The sequence below is a fragment of the Bidens hawaiensis genome, unplaced genomic scaffold (assembly GCF_021521415.1).
Source record: "Bidens hawaiensis isolate Kalapana, Puna unplaced genomic scaffold, B.hawaiensis_p1.1 tig00037609_1, whole genome shotgun sequence".
NCBI classification, from domain to species: Eukaryota; Viridiplantae; Streptophyta; class Magnoliopsida; order Asterales; family Asteraceae; genus Bidens; species Bidens hawaiensis.
Genome location: NW_027496568.1, coordinates 3,079 through 16,897, shown reverse-complemented (window position 1 = coordinate 16,897; position 13,819 = coordinate 3,079). Strand labels below are relative to the sequence as shown.

At 34.1% G+C, this 13,819-nt stretch overlaps 1 pseudogene; it reads right to left on the bottom strand.

Moving 5' to 3' along the window:
* Window positions 1–4,286: 4,286 nt before the first annotated feature.
* LOC143589535 (putative receptor protein kinase ZmPK1) lies at window positions 4,287–6,862 on the bottom strand (annotated as a pseudogene).
* Window positions 6,863–13,819: the final 6,957 nt, after the last annotated feature.

Sequence of the window (13,819 nt, the reverse complement as noted above, 5' to 3'; positions counted from 1 at the left end):
TCTTCCCTTGAGTTATGCAAATTGTTTCATACGTCTAGGTTTTTGATGCACACACAAGAGTTTTGGAATGAGGAGAATGTTAGTGGTTTTAATTTGCTGAGAAGTTATGAATTAAAATACATACTGTTGGAAATAAAGTCAAATCATAGTTAAAGTCAAAGTTCGAAAGTCAATTGTTGGCCGGTTAAAGTTTCAGGGGTTGTTTAGTAATTTTCAGAAAGATGAGAAGTTTGGGTGAAGACTCAAATAAGGACTAATCGTGACAAAGTGAAACTTGGGTTGGTAACAGATCGTTAACATCTCGATTTGGGGTTGGGTAAATGACCATCAGTTTTAAATCAAATGAGTAAAGAGTTCCATTTTGTAATTTTGTTTCATTCTGTTACGAATAAAGAATCAATCCATTTGTGTTCTTCAATTTGGATCAATTTCTTTGGTGTTCCATAACAATTAGTATCAAAGCCAAGGTGTGGATTGATTTAGACAAATTATTCAGTTAAGTTTCAATCAAAGATCATGATGCAACACATTTAATGTTTTAATTTAGAATAATAAAGTTTTAATAAGAAACAAGAGTCTGATTTGCGTTACAATACATACAAATATTTGTAATCAACGCACACGTACTTGTCGTCACTATCATAACTGACGGGCCACTCCGTTTACTTTGACCAAGTGGACCGGATGAAGATGCCATAATCTGCAACACAACAATATTAATAATAATATTAATAACAATACTAATTGGCCCATATAACACAATAATTTTTTTATATGAATACGGCAGTTTATTAAGAACAAAATTGCCTATGTGACCCATTATGGACCTATTTTTTCTTTTTACATTAATAAGACCATTTTTGAAGAACAAAATGATCCATACAACAAAACATGGCCAATTTTGTTCTTAAATATTCATGATTCCTTATAACAAATAGACTCATATTATAACATATGGCCCAGATTACATTAAAGTGTTACACATCATGGGCTGTACGTTAGTATGATTTTGATTGTTGTAAATGTCTAAGAGGTATGCTACAATGATTGAAGACATACGACCCATATAAGGCTATATGAACCGTATTCATGGCATGCACATGGTGCTTGAAAGGGGGACGCAGACACCAACTTTTTTCTTTTATTTTGTATCTATCCCAAACACAAATTTTTTGTGTGACACATCTCACCCCTTAGCTTTTTGGTCGAACATAAATAACCTTTTAAACGTAAACATTAAGATTAATCCTACATTCTCCCTCTTAAGTTTAATGTGCTTCTTCTATGTCTTTGATTCCGAGCAGTATCCTCATCTCTTCAACTTTAATTATTTGATCATCAATTACGTGCCTTCTTCCTTTCGATATATTCCTCAGTGACACGGACCATTATCTTTTTTCGGACCACTCGATCTTGGCAGCTCTATCTCGTCATCATTATCATGATAAAAATCATGATCTGTGTATCTTCTTCCTTGGCTTGGACCATGGCTCCCTCTTTCGTTGCTTCTCAAACTGTATAGCTTTCTTTTTCGTTGCTTCTCGAACTAATCACTTCAGTTTCTTTTACCTGAATCACACATGTCTGTTCGCGCCACTTGAATCACACAAGTTCGGTCTAGAATGCCTCACACCCCTCATAGGTGATCATGATCACACTCTTCAGATGTTGATGATCTTCCACACCGGATCTTGGTCAACTCTTCCACAATTGTTTCAAGAAGGTTCTTGAACTCTTCTCCACCTTGATCATCTCATACAATCAAGTCTTCCACTTTTTTTTATCGAGCTTTCAAAATCATAAACAAGTCTTCTTCTTTGACCGGTCTCTCATAGACACAGCCAGCTTCCTCTAGTTTGAATTAATCACATCGCTCCTAATTGTTACTTTTAACAATCTTCACGTCGTCTTCTTGATCTTTAACCTTGATCTGATACCAATTGTTGGCCCAAAATCGTATATCACACACGAAAATATACAACTTAGTAGCGTATACGTTCACATTAATAAGGTATGACACCTTCTAAATATACAATTTAGTTTAATATTAAATTTTTAAAAGATTTAGATATAAAAAAAACAAGTAACTATTGTAGTGTTAATCAGGCATCATCAGAAGTATAGGGGTCGTGTTGTAAATAGTCGAAACTATGTTTAGTTATGTTTTAATAGACGTTGTAAAGTCTAGGGTCTAGATGTGTTAAGTTGGAAGATTATAACTTCCATGTAACTTTCATATACAAGTGTCAAGTTAGGATTGGTTCATGTAATCTATAAATAGGGCAACAATTAGAATGTTTTAATCATTCAATACAAGTTCAAGTTTGAATCAAAGTGTATTGTTCATATCATCTTGTTCATCTTGTTCATCTTGTTTCTATTATCAATTCAATATCAAAGCTCATCAAGTCTAATCAGGAGGATTACTTTTATTTCGGGTCGAGATAAATAAAAGTTGATCAGATTATCACTTGATGGAAGAAAAGTTCGCCAGAATAGGAAAAAAGAAGACATGGAAGATAGTTCAGTCGAATAAGAAAGTTGCAACAGCAAAGGATAGAGGGACATCAATGACTTTCCATTGCCCGATCCTTAACAAGACAAATTATACCATTTGGGTGGTAAAAATTAAAGTGCTCTTTAATGCCCATGGAATATGGGAAGCAGTTAAACCAAAAGCCGGGATTGAAGTCGATGAGAAAAAGAATAACACGGAAATTGCATTATTATACCAAGCAATTCCTGAAAATATGGTATTGCAAATTGCTAATCTTACTTCAACGGAAGAAATTTGGGAATCATTAAAGGTTCGACATGTTGGATTCGATAGGGTTATGGAGGCACGTATTGAGACACTCGAGTCGGAGTTTGAATATCTGAAGATGAATATTGGTGATTCACTCGATGTCATTGCAGGAAAGATCAGTCATATTGCAACACAAGCAAGTAGTCTTACGCATACGATGAATGAGAAAAGACTGGTTCGAAAACTTTTGGGTTCTGTACGAGAAAAGTTTGTTCAAATTGTTGCATTAGTTGAACAGTTTGTTGATCTTAATACTATGCCATTTCAAGAAACGGTTGGAAGATTAAAGGTTTTTGAGGAACGTACAAAGAAGAAGATTGAAGAGGAAGATGCGTCTGGTAAGTTACTATTCAGCGGGGCAAACGGAAAATGGAAGGGTAAACACCAGAAGTGTGAGCATTGCGGTTGTAGAAACTCAAATCGGGAGGACTTTGGACATGGATGAGGGAAAGGTCGGATGTTAGGAAGAAGTCGAGGCATAGTGGAGTGCAACAAGACAAGAGCCACGTAAGGTGTTACAAATGCAATGAACTTGGGCATTACAGGAGTGAATGTCCAAACTTGGAAGAAAGACGAGGAACCAACATTGTTGTAAGCAGATCTTGAAGAAGATGATCGTGATTAAGGGGGTGAATGTAGTGTTAATCACGCATCATCGGAAGTATAGGGGTCGTGTTGTAAATAGTCAAAACTATGTTTAGTTACGTTTTAATAGATGCTGTAAAGTCTAGGGTCTAGATGTGTTAAGTTGGAAGATTATAATTTTCATGTAACTTCCATGTACAAGTGTCAAGTTAGGATTGTTTCATGTAATCTATAAATAGGGTAACAGTTAGAATGTTTTAATCATTCAATATAAGTTCAAGTTTGAATCAAAATACGTTGTTCATATCAACTTATTCATTTTGTTTCTATTATCAATTCAATATCTGAACAACTTATTCATTTTGTTTCTATTATCAATTCAATATCCAAAATCATCAAGTCTGGGCCAACAACTGTTTTAGAAGACTATTGATAGGTTTCATATTTTCATTATTAAAATTTCATAAAACTAAATGACTTGATAAAAATAAAAGCTGCCATATGCAACTCAAAGTCATATTTAATGATTCGTGTATATGATGTCATATGCAACTCAAAATTGAGCTATCTTTTACATTAATATCAGGCACTAATAATTGAAATGCATTAGCAGGTTGGTTGAATTTGCCATTGTTCGTTAGCATGAGTCAGTGTCATCCTGGACCAACTCTAACATATTATAATTCCAATGGCTGAATAACAATTTTAATTATGGAAGATTAAACTATTCCAACTGGCAGATAGCTTTTAAGAAGATCTCCAATATTGAATTCCATGCATGAACCTTAACCAAAATCTGAAACCTTTCTAACAATATAAAAGGTAAATCATAAATTGTACTACTAAAACAAAGCAGGATAGCAATCATTCAATTATATAAAAACTGAAGGGTAATGAAGTTGTGAGCAAAGGGCTTAATAAAGACTGTTAAAATTAGTGCTTAGTTTATTGACATACTCTAGTTAATTAGATCAAAATAAAAAACATTACCTTATCAATCATCTTCTTCCACATGCAGCAACATATCCACCGCCTGGCTCATGGTTGGTCTTGCATCCTTATCTTCCTCACAACACCTTAAAGCTACCTTAATCAGTGTTCCCATTGTACTCATGTTGTAATTTCCATTCACTGTGGAGTCTAACAACTTCTTGAATCCAATCATTCTTTCCACCGGCGGCTGCAATCTTTTCTCGCACCCAGCTATCCAGCCTTCCCTCTGATGAACCTCCACTTTGATTGGCACATGTTGGCCTCCGGCCTGTTATCATCTCTAACATAACCACACCATAGCTATACACATCAACCTTTGAGGTTATAGGAAGATTAACAAACAACCATTCGGGAGCCATGTAACCTCTTGTTCCACACGCTCTTGAAAACTCTAAATCACGAGTCCCATTTCTATCCAATAATTTAGACAGCCCAAAATCTGCTACCTTCGGCTTGTTACCGTGATCTAGCAATATATTTTGAGGCTTAACGTCACAATGCAAAATCCACTCAAAGCACTCTTCGTGTAGATAAGCAAGCCCTTTTGCAGTGCCTAAAGCAATATCAAGCCTCTTATCCCAGTCCAGCTTGTTGGACTGTAGATTCTGAGATAATGATCCATTCTCCATATACTCATAAACCAAAAGCCTGTGTTTACTCTCAGCACAATAACCATATATCTCTATCAAATTCATGTGGTTGAGCCTCCCAAGGGTACTTATTTCTGCCAGAAGTTCAGCTTCCCCTTGCCTATTACTAGATTCATTAAGACGCTTGATTGCTACAACACGGTTGTCTGATAATACTCCTTTATACACAATGCCATCTCCTCCTCTTCCTATTTTTTCTGTGAAATGTTTCAGGCATTCTTTAATTCTGTATAGCTGAATCTCTTAAATCTTGTGGCAGCTTGGAGGTAACCTTGTTCTCGTGTAGTCGAACGCGAACGTGTTCCATAATAGAAGTAACTAATGCAAAGGAGCTCCAGTGCACCAAATACATATGCAGTCAGCATCAGAAACTTGATGATATCCTTTTCACTGTTCCTAGAATAACCTCTTTCAAGTTGGATGGTATGCTTGCCAGAACAGTTTAACTTGAATCCTTGAACATTCCTACTGTTATTCAAAGATAATGGAATACTCTTGGGTACCTTCAGATACATGGAACCATAAAAACTTTCAGACCTTAATCCATTCACCAAGAGAAATTTTGGGTAGCAAACAGTAAAACCTTTGGTCCAATCATACTTTAACTGGAACCCTTTACAACTGCAGCTATTTAGGCACTCTTGTTTACATGCACTTAGGGTGGTATTTGGCAAGTATTTATAATCATAACCCCAAAAATCAGAATGAGGAAGACGCAGGAAGTTGTACTCGCTGCTGTCACATGAAACCGGTTTGGACTCGGGTTCACAACCATATGACCAATCTGTGTGATTGATCATCTTGTGATTAGGTAAGCAAGAGCACTTCCTTCCATAAACAGGATCAATAGAACACGTACTATTTTCTCCACAACTTCCATGGATTTTACATCCTTCAGACATAGCTTGCCAGGTAACTTGCGAAATTCCTTTAGATTCATCTAGACTGTAGGCTCTAAAATTACCATCAAAATCTAAAGTCAACCTTCTTAATAAAGTCTCATCTCCAGCATCGGTTGTATTGAACAACAGATCATCAGTTGAGATGAAATGACCAGAAGAATCCATGGTTGCAATCCTTCGGCTTCCGTATATATACCTATTAGAATCCCATGCTTGGATCTCCGGATTCGGCCAATACATGCCTGTCAATCTGGAGTCACTATACACAAGACTAACAACATTGTTATTATCAAAAAAGAGCTTGTAAAAACCAGATGAGTGATTGGCTGAACTTCTTGAAGAAACAAGTGACGCGAGTTTTGTAAGGGGTTGATTGGGAAGAAGGGTATCTGTTGGGGAGTCGAAGCTTTGCCATAAAACCTTTCCATCTCTATTTTGAAGAAAAATTTTTCCTGAATTATTCAATTTCAATAGAGCAGTTTGTGTTTGATCTCTAGTAGTTGTGGTCCATATTGGGAATCGTTCATACGCATCTCTCAAGATCAGATTTCCAGTTTTCAACAAGGAAAGCTTAGAGAACTTTCCATTAACTGGTAAGTCTCGGTTAGCCATCCATACAATAGTTTGCTTCCCATCTGATAGAGGCTTAGTTAACCAGATTGAAAAGCAATAAGCATTCTCCCCAACACTGTAAAATCCGGCAGTGTAAAGGCGGTTGGGTGAGATCAAAAAATCATCTTTTTTCTCAACTGAGAGAGATAAGCCCAGTTTTAAGGCAAAGGGCGGTGATGAAAAAGAAGAGGAAGAGATTATCAATGGTGTTAGATACATGCATATTAAAGCAATCAAACTTAAAAGAAATGAGAGAGCCATTGGTAACTGGAAATATTGTTACTATTGTAAGTTCTTCATAACATGCATGCAGCCAATATGGAACAACAGATAATAAAGTCTATAGGCCATTTATAGTCAGACATCAGATTACTATATTGATTTGTTTGAAATTTGAGGGTAGACAACACATTGATTTTGATGCTAGGCTAATTTATTTTTATTTTATTTTTTTAGATTTTTTGATATTGACATTCAGAACGTTGGTATTGGCATATTCATGCATCTTAAAGATAGTTCTTGCAATAAAAAAGAAACAACACTTTGGTCCAAATTTTGAAATATCGTAAAATAATTTAAAATACTAAATGTAGATCCCATCTTGTATTATTAAAATTCTTTTGTATTTGTTACTATATCTCACGGTTGTATTTTATGCTTTCGTTTATCATATATGTATTTTTGGGTCCGGGACCTTTTATAAACAAGCTCATTGAGCCGTTTGAAATAAAGAATGGTGTATGAGATTTGTACTATAAATAGTGCAACCTTCTCATACACATATAATCCTTTTGCAAAAATTATCAACTCTCACCTACTCCCTCTCTCTCTCTCTCTCTCTATATATATATATATATATATATATATATATCTTATCCTCTCAACCTTTCCTTAACTTGAAAATAACTCAAACATGAACAAGATCCGAGATCTAACTCGGTGATAGGTGATTTCCGCTAATCTATAACTTAGACTGATCCAATAACAAGTTGTGAGATCCGCTTTTGAGGACCTAAACTAAATGTGTCATATAAAAATCTATAAACATAATCAAACCAATGCCGATCAATCTATTTAGTTATCCTAACTACTAGATAAAAGCAAAACTAAATAATTCAACATTATTAATAATATTGACCACGGTCGTCTAACCGTCACTTAGATGAGCAATAACCACCTTTTCGAGCATTCTAGTCATATTTTTGAAAGTTATATTTCTAGATATGGCCATTCATGGCTGTTTAGCAATCTTTGTATTTGTTTTTTCAGCAGTTAAATTTCTAGATATTTTGGTATTACTTCTCCCTAATTTTCTTTGCCCTAACAAATACATCCTAAATTAATGCTTAGTCAAGCCTAATTTGCTTGGCATTTACTGTCAAACTTTTTGACTTTTTTCTAGTCAGCACCGGCTAGCCAGAAGTCCATATTATTGGTGTTCACTTTGAATTATATATTATATGTAAGAGAAGAGTGGGAGAGGTTACGGCATCTCCAATGGTGAGTGTTTTGATTTCAAAAATCCTATCACGCACTCAACTTCTCTCTCCTCTATGCAACTTTGAAGTGGTTTGTAATTCTAAACTCTTTCTTCTCTCTTTTCTCCACCTAGGCTTCATGTGGGCTCTATCTCTCATTCAAACTAACCGCTGGAGATGCCCTTTTTTATAACTTTTTTTTTTAAATCTAAGCATTAGAAAGTCTCTAAAACATAATGTCTTCAAACTGTTTTTCTTAAACATCGTTACAGGAGCAGTTTAGGTTGTTCCACCCAATATAATGGGTATGTTTGGCAAAATTAGCTGGCTGTTAGCTGAAAGCTGGTGGCTGTTAGCTGTAGCCTTTTAGATATATTTAGGTGTTTGGAAGAGTAGCTGGAGCTTTTAATAAAACTAATTGGGTGCCCACGCGGTGCGGCGAAGTGCGCACGCAACCTGACATCAACCGCATAATTAGTGTCGGTATGTGATTCACTTGATAATAGTGCACACATAACCCAAATGCAGACGTGTAATTCGTGCAAAGGCAATAAGCGTGTAACCGGTGGCGAAAATCAAGAAACAAAGCTCAAATATACAGTAATTTCAAATAGATAATTTTTTAAACCAACATTTTTTGATTTAAAACCATTTCTGACCCGACACCGTTTTAATCTGAAACATGTTCTGATCTGGCCCCTTTCGACTCAAAACCGTACCGATACGAACCGAACTAAATTAACCCTTTTTGTATCGACTCGTTCCGACCTTAATTTGGTCTTACACATGACTCGAGCTCGTCTGACTCAACTTGTTGCCAATCATAACCGGTAATCACGTAGTATACTAATTTTTTAAAGTTAAAGAAGTATAGAAATATCATACCCAAATTAAAGAGAATAAAATGCTCTTTTTCATGATGTAATTTGTTTAAAAAAATATTAACGTGTGAAAAAGTTATAATCTTTTATAGAGTAATGGGGTATAGTTTTGAATAAGGGTAAAATTTATAATTGTTATATAAATTTGCAAAAGTTGATGAAACTTAAAATACTAAACTTGTAAATTCAAATGTAAAAGCTTTTAACGTTTAAAAATAGAGCTTTTTCTTCAAACTTAAAAGATTGAGTTTCTTCAACCAAACAAAGCTTTTTACTGAAGATGAGCTTTTTCCTTAAGCTGAGAGCTCCTAAAAGCTCTTTATCAAACATACCCAATGTTTTCAAATTGGCACTATTTAGTAATTAATTAATTTTGTTTGCATAGTTCGTTCGTACACTCATTGATTTGTGCATGTTTGCTCATATATCTTTTGCAGATTAAGAGTCTTGCAAAGGCTAAACAACTTGATTCATCTTTGATTTTGCTAATGATATATAGTGCTTGGGCTTCTGCTAAATAATCAACAACCATGAAAATTAAAAGGGGTAAAATTTTCAACTTTATCGTGCATTTATTTATAAAAAAGAGTTTTCAGTATGTGATGAGACCTTTCACACCTATGAATCTGGATAACTTTAAAACAATTAACGTGAAACTAATGTTCTCCGCAAAGTAAAACCCTTCATGTGTATAATATTATTACAGAAAGTCATGGTCATCCAATGCAATAAAAGGTCTAAGTGGGACATGTTGAAACTTAATGGGGGTTAGGAGAATAGCGGGTTAAGTTTGTTTTGACCATAAAAAAACTGTCCAAAATTTAACTGATTGCTCAATTATTTTGTGGCCAAGGTCTAGACAGCCCGTGAAGAGTAACAAGAAGCTGATCTGAGATTTTTTTCCCATGAAATCCTGTTAATTTTTTAATATTTTCTTTAATTTCTTTATAATTTGCATGGTGGCTGATGTTGAATAAAAAAGCCTGTTGATAATTAAGTTTACATTTTAGATACTCAACCGGAAAGTATTGGAGATTGTACTTTTATGATCATAGAAATACCCTTATGTCAAATTTGTGAAAATTAGGAAAATAAATAGACAGATTTTATTTATTGAGTTTGGATATGGTAGAAACCATATGTTGGGTAGGAAACGTAAGAAATAATCATAGCCATTCATTATTAGATCCTAGGATAAGATTGTTCCAAGCAATACAATAGGTTTTCTTATGTTTAAACAGTTAATAAAGGGCAAAAAGGTAAAGTGTTGGCTTATTTAAAAAAGGAGACTACTTAAAAGTTGCCTCATCGTTCATCTGTAACAAATAACGCTTCCAGATCTCACTCCAATTCCAACGATCCAAATTGAAGATCAAAGGAGGCAATTGAAGATCATCGACATGATTTCAACATGTTTTGTGCTGATTAGTGGCAATTAAGGTAAAGAGAAAACCGTAAACCTTTTGCTTTGTAATTGTCGGCAGCCTAATATTTCAGGTTAATCTCGTAACCCGATGAGACACATGCTCAATTCACCTCTGATTTTAAAAAAAATCGTAGTTGAATTGCTAATTTCTTTTATGCACATGCAGTTGGTGTGTTAATTTTACCTGGTTTTGGGTCCAAATTGTCTTTGCTAGGTGTTATTATGCTTATAAGGTTTTGTGAGGGTTAGACTTGTTGGTTTTCCCTATGATGATAATAAATATATGTAGGCTGAAGTATTTGATGTTTGGTTGATGGTGTTGTTAAATGATTGTGGGTTGTTGGCTTGTAACTAGGTTGTGCTACTTCTGTGCTCCTTAGTGTTTTGCCCTGTGTTGGTAAGCCACATATGTGATGGTTTGCCATGTGTTGCTAAAAAATATATGTAGGTTGAAGTGTGTGTTTGCCATGTGGTGGTAAAAATTGCAGTTAGGCTTCTCTTGGTTTGTTATAATTAAGATTTCTTGGTTTCTTTAAATGGGTTGGGTTGTTGATAAAGTATGTGGTCAAAGCTGCGCAGGATGTGTTGGTGGTGTTGGTTTTATTTTGTCACGCTACTAGTTGTGTGTGTTAGCAAAATATAAGCTAATTTGATGTGTTGGTATTGGTAATATATATGTTAAAGTTGTGTTGGGTTCATATGTGCTACTAATTTGATGTGTTAGTATTAGTAACAGATATGTTAAACTTTTGTTTTGTTGATGACCTTCAAAATTATTTACTGGTTTCTTGTTAGAAATTTATGCATGTGTTGTTTAGTTGCTTTTAATAAGTATTTCGTTTGTTGTTTTGGTGATGTTGTTAGAAATTCATCCTTATGCTGTTAGGATTTGCTGATAATATATGTGTTGCTGTTAAAAATTATTGTGGTGTTGTTAGAAATTATTGTGCTGATATTTAGTGTGTTGTATGTGTGGCTGTTAGTAATTTGTGTGTGTTTTTTTGTAGACACATTATGTTTTATGTTTGTGTTTACATGTTACGTAATGTGCTTTTACAGATAAATTTGTTGAGCAAGAGGCTAACAATAACTATGGTGTCAATTGTGGTATGTTTGCTATGCGTCACATAGATGGACGATGTTGTTAAAGAAAATCTGGAGGGAGGTGTGTTTGATAGGATAAGTGACATAGTTGAAAGGGCGCTCAAGTTGGATTGGTTGTTTCTTCTTCAACTTTGCAAAAGTTTATTTTGGATTTCTGTTTTGGTGTTGTTTTATTATTTGGGACCCCATGTTTTAGTGACCATTAGAATTAATAGTAGTTCTAAACAGCACATAAGTTACTTATATTGGTTGTTGAATCATACATGTTCAACTAGTTTGTTAAATATGGATGTGTGTTCAACAAAAGAGCACCGTGGTAGTCGCAGTTAATAAACAACACATAATTTAGTCGAAATTAACAAACATTTCATAATTACTTATATTGTTTGTTAATATTCAATCATTTTTTTAAATGTGGATTTATGTTTAACAAAAGAGCAGTTTGTTGTTTATAATAGGATATGCAACCGCACTGAAAATAATTTATCAACAAATGTAAAGATGTTAAAGTTAAATCTTTAGACTATTCAGATGAAAGAGTTTAACAAACTGATGAACAAAATCTACTATGTTTCATACAACAAACTAATAATATGAACAATTGAAGGTATAAATTCTACAATCTGTTTTACAAGTAACTACATGTCTAAATCAACAAACAAAGAATGCTAAATAACAAGTCCCCTTAGTAATGGAAATAAGCGATGAGATGGAGAAAACTATGATATCTTCAACTGCCTTGCACCCTATCTATTTGTCTCTTGATTGGATTTTAGAAGTCATCATCCATCATTAGTATTAACTGCAACATGTTTATGAGATGCTAATACTCTTTGTTAATAACACAACAAAAATGACATTAACCAACCAGGCTAGCTCTTTTTTTTCCAAAAGACTAACCTTTTCTTGCTAATGATCTCACAATTTCACACACGCTAACATTTCACTTCTTTGATGTTGAAGACCCAATGTCAATAACACATCGCGCTACATGTTTGTGAATCATGTTACTGTTGTATATATATATTTTTGAATAACCATTGGAATTGGTGTGCATGTCAAAAGATTTACCTTTTCTTTCTGATTAAACAGTATTTCACACCCTATTGATTCGCTTCTTTCACGTTGAAGGCCAACATGAATAACACATCGAGCTGCTCCTACGCAATAAAATACACAAAAAAAAATAATGTGTTGATATCATTGAAAGAAAAATAAGCATGCACATGTTTTTGGATTGGCAACACTGTCTGCTCTTATTGTCTGTGGCTTTGAAGTCGTCGTTTTCGATCCAACATTAATCACTTGTGTTTTAATTTTTGTTACACATTTATTTGTTGAAACTTTGCCACCTTCAAAACCAACAAACAAACAAATAAATAAATAAATAAAAATATATATTCTAAAACATGTTTGTTCTAATTAAAAAATTGTTATATTAAAGAACACAAATAAGTAATTACCTCCATGTTCGTTAACTAAGACAATTGGATTTGAAGTGTGTTTGTGTATTTGCTAAAAATCTCATCATTAATGCAATTCTATTACTTTTCTTCCTGATTGCTAAATAAATATTAAAATCAGTATTATATATTTTAAAACCCCAACAAACGCATTGCTAAAAACCAACTTTTACAAACACATTAGTATAATCACATGACCTCTTTTAACTTACTAACACCAACTTTTAAAAGTCTGAACTAACAACAACAAATTAACAACACATACTTTACCAACAATCCCATCGCCAACATAAAATGCATAAACCTTAACAACTAAGAAGTAACCATCACAACATAATAATACCATGTCCCCCCTTAAACTACTTACCAACACCATCTTCACTAATATGAAATGACACCATCAACGTAACAACACACGCTTTAACATCCATAATCATATGACCAATTTAAACTTACTAACACCAACTTTTGATAGAACGAACTAACAAAATCAAATAAACACATGTTTTATCAATAATCTCACGACCAACACAAACAGCATAAACCTTAACAACTAAGAACTAGCCAGCAAAGCCTAATTATACCATGTGCCCCCCCTTAAATTAATTAACAGTCCACCATCTTTATTAGTACGAAAATAAAACCATTAACCTAAAAAAACATACTTTAACATCCATATATCTATTAACAACACAAGAGGAACCAACATAGCGCCTTACCACAATCACAACACATATGAAAAACATGCCAACCCAACACATATATGTTACTGACAACACCACCATGTATAATATTAGCGCTAACCCAACAAACCCACACCAACTGTGGTTGTTCAAACACCCAAATACACACCAACTGCATGTTTATCAACAAAATATTTCAATTGACTTCAATTTTTGTAGAAAATCCACAAATATAA